Here is a 12,919-nt window from a genome sequence, read left to right as displayed (position 1 = left end):
CAATCGTAAAACACTCACAAATGCAGGGTCTACCAGTTATGGCAGATCTCTCCTTAGACAAAACTAGCCTGGGTGTCCGGCGTTGCCTGGCTGTTTAGAGGTGTGTGTTGAACAAAAAAAAAAAAAAGTGGTAGTAGGCAGGCAGACGAACCTATACTGCGAAGGAGGAAAATAACGTAAAAAAAAAAAAAAAAAATGTGACGTCTTTGCCGTTGCATCCATCACCAAATCGGAAGTGACATAGGTTTAAATTAAGGCTAGACAATCGAAGAGAGGGGATGACTTTCGAAAATATCAGCGAAAAAAACAACCCCTCCCTGTAGAAAAGTGCCGAGTTGAGGGTGAAGAAATTAATGTTTTTGGCCAATTTTTTTATATTTATCGTCCGAAGGGTTGAGCTTCAAAATGATACCGATCTTGTGAAAATCCGTTGCCTTTATCAAAAGTTTTAAACATACAAACATACATACATTTAAACAGACAGGTGAGATTTATATTACAGAATGTATGGAACCTGAACAATTACCAACTAACAACTGCATGAAAGAATGAAGAATTAGGGAAACCTAAACTAAGATTCGGTGGTATACAGGGTGAGTCACGGAAAACGGATGCGGCTTGGTATATTGCCTTGACAACCGATGTTGAATCTTCACTTGAAGAGATGTTGGGTTTTTGTCACTGATTCATCATTTTTCACGTAAGTATAATAAGCAAACACACAGTGTTCACGACTCCACGGTAGCATGAGGACAATGAACTGTAAAGAAAAGCAATTCAAAATCAATAACTAAAACAAAATTTTAAGTAAAAGATAAACAAATAACCACAAACTAAACGGCATCTTAAGCAGGTTTAAATTCTACCTTCCTCACTCCATATCCCTTATTCAAGGAGAGCAAGGAGCATTCTAAAACATCCGTTTCTCGTAACTCACAAGAGAAATAAACATTTTCATAGTTTTTTACAGACTGGATGGGCGTATCTTATCTTAGAGGTGTCTAAGCATACTTATAAGAAACTGTCGGTCAGTCAATGGCCATGCTTCATAGTTGTTTTTTGAGTTTGAAATAATCTTGTCTAGAGGTCTTTTTTCTTCATGCAATTCAGGTATTTTAGGTGATGCAAATGTGCCAGACTCCATGGTGGGCAACAGTAGGCAATCTCACATCTGCTTTCCATGCAGTTCGACCCAAACGGTTGATATTAATCATGCTGCATATGATTAAACCACTTCTCATGTACAAAAACACAATGGAGACTTATTAGCGGGTTCAAAGGTTATATTGAGAATAAAAAGGTCGTTCAAGAGGGGAGAGACTAAAATTAATTCCTTCTAACTTAATTTTCTTATTTAACATTAAAAATTGTCAACAAACGAACAATCTTGAGGAAATATTCATTTAGATCGCTCCATTGTCAAACACGTCTGATCTGCTTGCTTTTATGATCCAAACTGACTCAAAACTCTGTTCCCCCCACTGAACACATAACCATTTCTTATGCAATATCATCAACACCAGCTTCTAGTGTTTTTTATCTAGGAAATTAACCTTTGACCCTCCTCACTTCACTCACCCTATGTGCACTGGGTCTATTTCTGTTTGTCGCTAGCTATGGCAGATCTCCTCTAATACAGAATGAATGGGACCTGGGCAACTACCAAGGCAACTGATCTATGCTAACCCTAACCCTAAGGCAACTGATTTTTGCTCAACTGTATGAAGGAAGGAAGAATCAAGAGAAACCTAGACCAAGATTCAATAATATATTTAAGAGAAAACTTGTAATGAATGAATGTAAGCACCAGAAAATGACTAAATCAAACAAGAGACTGAATCACGTGGTGAAGTTATGGTCAGAAAATGTAATTGATGAAATCGATTGAAATGTAAAGACCACATACTGAAAATATATGAAAATAATTAGCTAGTTAGAATCAAACATACGATGAAGTTATGGTAATCGCCTGGTGGCTTTCATAAAACAATCATCATTGTCTCAACGGATTCAATATCATGAGGGTGAGGCTGGTATTTATTAATCACCTGTTATTCTCAAGCAGTCACCTATCTTAAGTACATTGCTCAAGTGTGGTGAGCCAACGAAACCTGGTGATTCAATGTGATTTGATCGTCAGGCGATCTCTTAAAAGTTTTGTATTTTCGCGTATCTTCATTCTTTGTTCATATTTTCTCACTTTTATTGGTTTTCATGGGTTTTAAGTTTCCTATTATAACTGAAAAAAGCCACCTGACATGCGCATCGCTTATAAGAATGGAAGCTCCCTGATATGAATCTGTACTAACTGCATGATTGACCCTCTTCGCCGTCGTCGGCTTATGTGTTGGTCACATTGCAGCCACACCTAAACATCTGCCCTACTTAGAGAACCTTTTTATTGTTTCAGAAAGACATTCTTCTTCTTCTTTTTCTTTTTCTTCTTCTTCTTTTTCTTCTTTCTATCTATCTATCTCTCTCTCTCTCTCTCTCTCTCTCTCTCTCTCTATATATATATATATATATATATATATATATATATATATATATATATATATATATATGAGGTACCTTCAATAAGTTTCCAGTCTTTTTTTTTTTTGTATGGTCACTTTTATTGATAGTAAACACATCAAACTCTAGTCCCTATCAAAGTAATCTCCTCTGGCTGCAATGCACCTGTTGTACCATTCCAACAACTTCTGGAAGACCCAATGGAAGTCCTCTTGTGTGAGCATGTCAATGACCCTCATCACGGCCTCTTTCATCTTCTCAACTGTCTCATAACGACAGTCTCTAAGGTTTTCCTTGAGCTTAAGATATAACCAAAAGTCACAGGGAATTCTGGAGTACAGAGAGAGTGAGGAACTCTATTGATTCTCATCTTCGTCAAACAGTCTGATCTTCTCTGAGCACTCTTGGGACAAATTTCATGCAAATCTTCTGCATCTTCAGTTCCTTGCAAATAATTGTGTCTACAGTTCCCACACTGACATCAAACTGTGCACTTATTGTCTCTATAGATACATGACGGGCCTTATCCATGAAATTCTTTATTTGGCCAATCAACTCTGGTGTTCCGACTTCCTTACTCCTCCCACACTTCTCATCATCCCTCACAGACACCCTGCCTTCCTTGAATCTCATTCAAAAACTGATGCTCGATTCATACAAGATGGTCCAAAAGCAGTCTGAAGGATTCCATGCGTTTATGTGTCATTTTTTCCAAGTTTAAAACAGAATTTTGTTGCATATTATTCTTCTAAAGTGTCCTCACGTCCAGATTGCATTAGTAAAATTCACCAGCTGTGACAATCATGCTTTAGTAGGGTGTATTCCAATTCCTGCTGTAACTGTTCATTTGAACCTGTAATCATAAAAATTGGCCAGTTATCTCATAAGATGTATAGCAATAACATACTGAATTTTCAAGAGTCTACGACAATTTTAAATGCCTGTACAAAAAAGTTTGGAAACTTATTAAAGCTGAATGTGTGTGTGTGTGTGTGTGTCTGGTCACGAATAAGCTCCTATATGGTTGACTATTTTAAAAAACTGATTACATATAATGATGGAAGATGTATTGAGACACAGGAATGGGTACGTTTGATCTGGCAGAATGGTGGTTCATTAAAATTGTGAGGTCTGCGTACGCGCCTGGTCCACAAAGTATGGAAATAAAAAATTTAAAAATTAAAAAAAACGTTTACAAGTGATTTTGATATAGATGTACATAATAATACTTTGCTAAGTATGTTTTAACTTAAATAGAGATGGTATAATAAAATTGTGGGGTCTGCGTTCGTGCCTGGCCTCCATAGAATGGAAATAGGCACAAACTTTAATAAAGACTTTTCATATCTATCTGTGTAAGTATACTTTGATAATTATGTTTCAGTTTGAAGAAATATGGTATAATAAAATTATGGGGTGTTCGTTTGCGCCTGACCTTCAGAGAATGGAAATATGTCACAAAGTTTAACAAAGTTTTTTAATATAGATCCACAGAATATTGTGATAAGTGTTTCAGTGTGAACAGGTATGGTATAATAAATTATGGGGTTTATCTATTTTTATTTTTACTTTCATCATATTTTGCTTTGGTTTTGATACCCCCAAATTCGAAGCTATCTCTTTACAACCCTTCCTTTTTATAACCTATCATACTTTCATAAATCAGAGTCCATTTTCTGTAGGCTGTTTTTGAACCCAGTCAACGACGGGTACTTTTGCTAGTATATATATAATGTTTATTTATAAAAACATTAGAAATATTTTTACCCCTCTTCCTCCCTCCCATTTTTAATACTTTAGTTGTTCTCCTTTTTTTCTCTGGTAAAAACTAGATAAAAAATTCCTTTTCCTTAGTTAAAAAAAACTTTTATACCAGCATGGATACCCAGCGTTGCCCGGTTGGGCATGAAGTTCTGTTTGGATACAGCTGCTATACTAAGGATACTGAGCCCTTTTATCGAGACACCATCAACAAATTAAAAAATAAAAGAACGGAATCGCCCCCCCAAAAGAAGAAATAGATGACAACCTCTCCACCAGATATTCTGGCAGAAGGGCTATAAAGAAAGGCACTTTTTTGTTGCCCGTGCACTGGAACACCTCCTCTGAAAAAAAAATAAATAATAAATAAAATAAATAAATGAATTAAAACAACTTTTCTTTCAATCAAAATAGCAGCGAGTGCTTGTCTGAAAAAAAAAAAAATGAGCCACGGCAGCTGAGTGCGAACCTGAAACGTGAAAGAAGAAAAGAAGGGAAAAATGTTACAACTGCTTATGACGTCATGAAGCTGCAGAATAATGTTTTTAAACAGTTTCAGTTTAATGCGTGACTTATGAAAAATGTGACGTGAAAAGTGGTCTCCCCTTATAAAAATGGTCCAGTTAACCACCACAGAATGAACCTTTTTTTTTTTTTTTTCTGATTTTCACATATTATGCATCCAAGTGATGGATCTTTCAGATAATACTGGTTTCAACCCAATCTGATGCGGCTGACGAAAGTTTTTAGCACACACACACACACACACACACACACACACACACACACACACACACACACACACACACACACACACACACACATATACGTATTAGTGTTGGGATGGTTAATCAGAATCGGAATCGGTAATCAGAAATATTGGAACTTTTGAGAATATCCGAATCAGAAATAATTGTGCCTGTTTTCCGATGCCAAAAACGATTTTTTAAATTGTATTTGTTTATTTGATTTTGTTTAAAAAACAAAATCTTCCACCGTTGGTAGTAATGTTGAAATAATAAGTATTTATTGATTTTAAATAAACAGAAAAGACTATTCATCACAGGTGTAATTTTTTACGTTTTAGAAAATATCTGCACATTTAATGCGGTTTTTTTATGGTAATCGGAAAAAATAACAACTCAATAGTTAAATATTTAGAGATTTATAAAGAATCAGAATCGGAATCAGTAATTGTATTGGGATCAAAAATTTAGTATTGTCAGAAATTGTTTAACTTGAAATGCGAACATTCATTGGTTGATATGAATTGATGTCTTGTTTATTACAGCCTTTCTCGTTGGTTGATTTAAATTTTAAGGCCCCTTTTTGTCTCAGCACCGTGACACAAATTAACCGAACTCATTAGGTTTTCCTTCCAGATGAAATATCGTCTTTTAAATCAGCAACTATGCTGACATTGGGATTCACATTACAGCAGTACAAAGAGAAATCAAAGAACTGTTATAACAGACAACACCCACCTCTACATGTCCAGCGTGAAAAGACAAAACTATGGGAGCCCGGAATCATTCAGCATTCTGCTACGATACCAAGATGTTATATAGTTGAATTCGAAAGTGGTAACATCTGCTGAAGGAATAGGCAATCTATCAGACCAGGTAAGAGAAACTCGATACTTGAAGGTAGAGCTGATCAAGCACACACATTTGAAGAAATGGCATCACAAAGGGAACTGCACATCAGTAATGTTCCAACATCACACACACACACACACACACACACACACACACACACACACACACACACACACACACACACACACACTTCAGAACAGGTCATCACCAGACCTTTTGCCAGCATCCATCAAATCTGGTAACCAGGCATCACCTACAGCCGAGCATTGAATCACATACCAGCGGATCCTGCAAATCTACCCCTGAGTGAAGAAAATCCCAAAGATATAGAAAGGCACCACAGAGACTAGATCTATAAAGCTCCCCACACCCTTAGACAAATAGACTCTGTATTCTCATTAACAAAAATATACAGGGTGCAATTATAAAATTGTTGCCTTAAAAAAGACGACATGATTCCATTTCTGTTTGCTGAATACTGGTTTTCTTTTTTTTTTTTGTTGTAGTTGGCCAGTTGTGTACAAATACCAAGAGTGATAGGAGCCTTCTATCATGTCTGAAAGTGACACAATGTTCAACAAGCAATAGTGGAGATGCGCCATTGTACAACTCATGCTCTCTACCAATCCAAGTTATGACAACAGGACCATTGCCAGCACCTTCAAAATGCAAATCCAGATGGTTCAATGCTTGAGGGCATAGCTCAATGAAGTTTCTGGTCACGGTTATGGTCTTTGGTGTGGTTTCAAGCGAGGGCCATATCATGCCACCTTACATCTTCAAAGTCGGCTTGAAAGTCAACATCAAAGTGTACCTGGATGTGCTGAATATGGTGATCGCTGGTAGTCCCTGGGTATGGCAGCAGGACTCGGCACTGGCCCACAAGTCCAAAGAGACTCAGGCTTGGTTTCAAAAGGAGTGCCCTTTGTATCCTTCTCTCACTGAACCCACCTCCTCCTCCAACGTAAACCCGCTGGACTTCTTTGTGTGGTCATACATCGAGAATATCACTAACACCAAAGCCAGCCTGATCGCCACCATCAGCCGAGTATTTTCTGAGCTCCTGCTGGTATTTGGGTAAAAGGCATAATCTCAGTTCCGGACCCGTATCGAGGTGCTGATTGAGGCTGAAGGCGGTTACATTGAACAGATGTCAGCTCTGCTACATTGAACCACCTGAATTGATTTTTTCAATAGAAGTTTTAAAATAAAACTGTAGTGTTGTTTTGTTTAGGGCGACAAATTTATCGTTCCACCTTGTAGATGAATTCTCTCAATTGAAGAATGGAGATTGTGCGATAGTTATGTCCCCTTGTTATAACTTTGAAGTTGAGTTATTGCCCTAAGTTATTATCATTCTTCGTGTAAAAGCGTCTTAAATAAAGTAAGTGTTTACCCAGTTCTTGTCTTATTCATTTATTATCGCAGCCATCTTGACTGATGAACCCCATAACGTTATATTGGTAGTTTCACAAATTACAGTCTAAGAAATGCTTTCTGTACTGATCGCAAAATGTTTGTTATGAAGGGTTTGTTTATTTTTCTTATTTGAACAATAGATTCAGGGGAAAAATCAAGATTACTTTATTATATAGATAGTTTGTCATGGTATGTTGAAAAGAAATTCACTTGCAACTTGAAACATCTTTAGAGATGACGTTGCATTCCTCAATTACGTGCGGGGAAAGGGGTGCATGTGTTTGATTTTCTCCTTTAGCAGTTATTGAGAATATCGTGTCTATCACTAGTTCATTACAGGTTAGGTGTAGATCGATATCACGAGCAGGAATTTCATGATGTTTGGTGAACATGACCTTCTGTATATATAACACTTGAGAGCAAACATCCCTCCATCGAAATATTCAGCGGTCCATATCGGCGCATTTCACGTTTGGAATCTAAACATTTAAATTTGCGCTTGAAACCCATTAAAAGGAAATACAGCATCTTATTGTGTTGAAAAAATGAAAAAAAAAAATCATTAAAACTTTATCTTCTGTCTCTATTTATTTTCCTCCCCAGGAGGGCAGAGGTAGACACAGCATCAGTTTTTAGCATGGAGAAAATCCAAATGTACATTCTGGATTGAAACACAAAAAAAAAAAAAACTGCCTCAGTCGAGAAGTACCTCTCCTTTATTGACCAATGAGAGAACAGATGAAAGGTAGCATTAGAACAGATACTACACTTTGCTCTTAGCCAAAATACGAAGGCAATAATAAAGCTGTTGTTCATGTCTATTTGTTGGCCCACAAACTGCAAGGGTTTTTGAAAATAGACCTTTGTAACCGTATATATACTGAAATGACATTATCAAAACGGATGGAATAATATTGTGGGCTTTCTTTTTTTTTTTGCATGGTAGTCACCACTTATCAAGGCCCGGAAGCCACTCGGGGATAAGGGTTATTGCGTGTACAGTAATCAATGGGATAGTATCTTATTAAGGGGTTTGCGTTTATATGATGCTTTACCTTATATCTGCTTATATAAATTTAAATTCACATAAATTTTGCGAGAACATTTAGATATGTTTAATTTTGAACAAACATGGCAAAGGCAATGCAAGCACAAGGTAAAATTTTTCAATATTTCATACTTTAATGTACTGTTATAATCGAATTACCTGCCCCTTTAAAAAGCCCCCAAAACACAGACGAATACTTCTACTCAAAAATGAAGCAAATTAGATGCATTTAATGAAATTTTTTTATTTTCCATTTGGAGAATACAACTGTTGTGGCCTACCACCAAGATATTTATAATGTTCACAATGTATGATGTATCTTTTTTGATGATGTATGGAGTTGAAACCTGGCCAATGAGGGTTGAGGACATGCATTGGATAGAGAGAAATGATATGAGGAGCTGCAAAAAACAGCCTATCCTGCCTTGACAAAGTACAAAATAGACTTTGTGGCTTAGTGGGTGATGCCCTTTTATCTTCCCTGCAACCTCTCTCCCACAGAAGAGACGTTGCAAGCCTATCTTTGTTTTATCGTTATTTCCATGGCAGGTGCTCGTCTGAACTCCAATCTCTGGTCCCCCCTCGCCAATCTTTCATGAAAAACACCCGTCTAGTTGAATCCACTGTCAATAATCTTCCCCACTCTTTATCTATGCCTAAATCAAAACGTAGATTCCATGAACAAAGCCTCTTTCTTAGAACTGCACACCTGTGGAACTCTGTTCCGTCTGCCTGCTTCTTACCTGACTACAACCTGGATGTCTTTAAGTCCAACATAACAAATTCCTGATGAACTGCCCCCCTTAAGTAGACACTTTAAATATCCACACTAACGTACTGTACTTACAATAACCCTTATCCATGAGTGGCTTCCGGGCCTTGATAAGTGGTGACCACCTTGTAAAAAAAAACAAAAAAAAACAATGATACAATGAGTATGTAATGTGAGTCTTAAAGACAGGTTTAGATCTGTTGACTTCAGAGGAAACCTGAACTTGCACAAAATCGGAAGATGTTGCAGAATAGTAAACGTTGATGGTATGGTCATGTTGAAAGAACGGATGAAAGTTCCTGGGTTAGTAGATGTAGAACAGTTAAGGTAGCAGGTTCAGTTCACAGGGAAATGGTGAAGGTTGGTTGGTTGGTTGGTTGTTTTGTTTTACGGCATATCAACCCTTTTCAGGTTATTTAATGCCGAATCTGGTGATTTTGGAGAACGATTTTTTTAATATAGTATATTTGTTTTTTTAAGTTGGTTTCTATTTAACCCATAGTTAGGACCCTAACAAGTGCTACCACTCCGGGTCAGAGTGGACCTGGGAGCAATGGCAATTAAAGGGTGGCTCCACACTCCCTAAGGCCTGCAAGCTGGGGCCTCACCATCGGATATAGTTTAAGGTCATATCCAGGACCGAAATGGTGAAGGAAAACATTGGAGAAAATGATACAAATGGACCTGAATGAAAGAGGGATAAATAAAGACCATTCAGAGATAGGTTAGTTGGGAAGTCAATTTCTTACAGCCGTCCAATGCACGCTAGCATGTAAACTGACGATGATGATGATGATGATGATGATGATGATGATGATTTCAATTTTTGTGTTATACAATAATGAATGCAATGTCTGTTCAAATGTTCAAGCATAGTTGATGCCAGGCCAATGCTCAGTATATATATTTGTCATTTGGGAGGTCGGGTTTCGATCCTGGCTTGATGCAGTTGCCTGTCTAGCCGCACTGATGAGCTGTGAAACAGCGAAACAGTACTATATATATATATATATATATATATATATATATATATATATATATATATATATAAGAGCAAATAGTAAAAAAAAAAAACATGTTAAAAATACTTTGAAAAAGAGTTAAAAACATATTTAATCTGAAAAGGAAACACTTAATAAGTGGATAGTCCTTAATCCGCGGAGTTTTGAAGAAACGCTTTTTTATTATATATCTATATCTATATCTATATATATATATATATATATATATATATATATATATATATATATATATATATGTGTGTGTGTGTGTGTGTGTGTGTGTGTGTATATATATATATTGTCGGGGAGGTATATATAAGATGTGTATTTATTGACGTGTACATATATATTTGATCGTCTAGATATGAATGTGCCTATTGATAGTCTAGTGAGGACACTTTTCAACCTATATACTCAACGAATTTTTGATCTACAGAATTGGAATGTGGTATATATTCAGACATGTGGAAATTTTTAGAATTTTTTTTTATCCGGAAAAACGGGCTGCTAAGGTATCAAAATTGAAAAATTGGTACATGGGGGTCGTTAGATTTTTATCTGTCTGCTAACTGTTCCACGAATGCGCATGCGTAAATGGTTCACATGAAAGATTAAAAAGACGTTAAAAATAAGTAGGTTTGAAAACACCTCTTAAATCGTGTTAAGCCAGCCTAATGGTTATCGTACTTGACTCACAGTTTTTAGGTTTTGGTTTCGATCTTAGCTCGAGTATTTAAGAAAGCATTTCTTTTACTTACAGGAAGTGAAATATTTAGAAAAAAAAAACAAAAAAAAAACATAATACTCGCATGCACACGTCTCAGTTTCTGTATGAATTAAAATATAATTTTTATGTGTATTTTGTGACCGGGGGGGGGGGGGCTGCTAAATTGGGCAACATCTCGAAAAGAATTTTTTTTAAAAAGTTTTATTTATTTTACTTTTTAGGCGAGAGGCAGAGTGAGATGAGGATTGGGATATGCCTCCCCATCCTTAAATGACATTTTGATATCTTAGTGCAGTTGAATCGTCGATGCCGTTGAGGGTAATCCTGAAAAGACAAACGGATATCTAGAAATGTAAATGAAGGGGGGAACTTCATTCAACTCACAGTCCCACGACGTCGTCGCCGTCGTGGCCGTCGACGTCGCTACCACTTCCCCCTACACAACACGTTCTTACATGGAAGAAGGGCGTGTCACAAATATATCCATTTACAAAACAAAACAAAACAAAAAATAAAAAACAAAACAAAACAAAAAAAATAAAAAACAAAACAAAAAAAACTGATACAACTTACTTGATTTAGGTTGTTATTTCTTATTTTTAACAAATCTGAACGTTAAATCACTGTGGCTCTTTTGTCATCAAATTTTCTCTTGAAGTAAAAAAACAAAAAACAAAAACAACAACAAAAAAAACAAACATAAAAAAACAAACAAAGAACAACAACAAAAACAAACACACAAAAACAAAAACAAACTTTGACGATTTCCTCAACTAAGGGAGGAATTTTTATCCTGGGTCCCCAATATCTATATAGATCAGACCATTCCTGTAATGATCCGGTCTCTACTGATTTTGCGGTGGGAGTTTAGATCTGTGCAGTTCTAGGGGGCTCACCCTCTCCAGATTTGCCTTCTCTGTTCTTGAGAAGGGGTTAGTTTATTGCTAATCGCCTGAGGCGCCCTCACCGGAGAATGCTGACGAGGCTGCCCAGGCACTTTTTGCAAATCAGAGTGCCCCTCCTCTGGGAGGGAAGCTGACTTCTCAATCCCATTTTCTGACCATGGTGTTTAAGTTCTTGTGAAATAAACACCAATCAAGGGATAAACGTGGATTTAGTCCGAAATAAAAATAAAACCTCTAAACAACAATCAAGGGAGAAATTTTATAGTGATAAGCAGAGTCAATTTTTGACACCAGTTTGTGTTGGGGAAGGGGGGAGCGTGAGAACTGCATCATCATTCCATCGCATCATCATCATCATCATTGGGAAAGTGACAACGGCTAAGTGGTTAACGACGCGGACTGACAACATGACTAATCTTCATGTGGCCCTTCATGTGGCCCTTTATGTGAGTAACCAATGTCTCTCAAGAAAGAATTCTAACTAGAAAGTTATTTGTTGGCATTCGGCTTCCCCAATATCTTTCTTTTCTAGTTAGAATTCTAAGTTTGAACCTGCAGAAACACTTTCACTCATGGACATTGGTAACCTTCATGTAATTCCTCCTGTAAGTATGTGATATTCTTAACAGAAAGATATGGGGGAAACGCATGCCAACAAAATCATCATGAATGATCCTCCTCCTCCTCCTCCTCCTCCTCCTCCTCCCTCCCTCCCTATTCTCCTCCTCCTCCTCCTCCTCCTCCTCCTCAACAACAACAACAACAACAACAACATCATCATCATCATCATCATCATCATCATCATCATCATCATCATCAGTTTAATATCCGTTTTACATGCTGACATGTGTTGGACGGCTTTAAGAAGTTAACTTCCCACCTAACCTATCTCTGCCAGGTCATTTTTTTTTCTTTACAAGGATGTCACCACTTATCAAGGCCCGAAGGTCACTAAGGAATAAGGGTTAATGAACATAAGGTGGTAATTTAGTATTCGTTAATGGTGTAAATTGGGTTAGGGTTAGATTATTTAAGAGGACGACTAAACAAGTGGTTGATGGGCAGAAATCAGAAGCTCACAGTATTAATCATTGATGTAGATCAGGAAAAGAGTTGGGCCCAGGATGGACCCAACTCTTTTCCTGATCTACATCAATGATCTTCCAAATCACAC

The sequence above is a fragment of the Euprymna scolopes genome, chromosome 33, assembly GCF_053919585.1.
Source record: "Euprymna scolopes isolate OS-2025 chromosome 33, ASM5391958v1, whole genome shotgun sequence".
NCBI classification, from domain to species: domain Eukaryota; kingdom Metazoa; phylum Mollusca; class Cephalopoda; order Sepiida; family Sepiolidae; genus Euprymna; species Euprymna scolopes.
Note: the sequence above shows the minus strand (reverse complement) of the source record.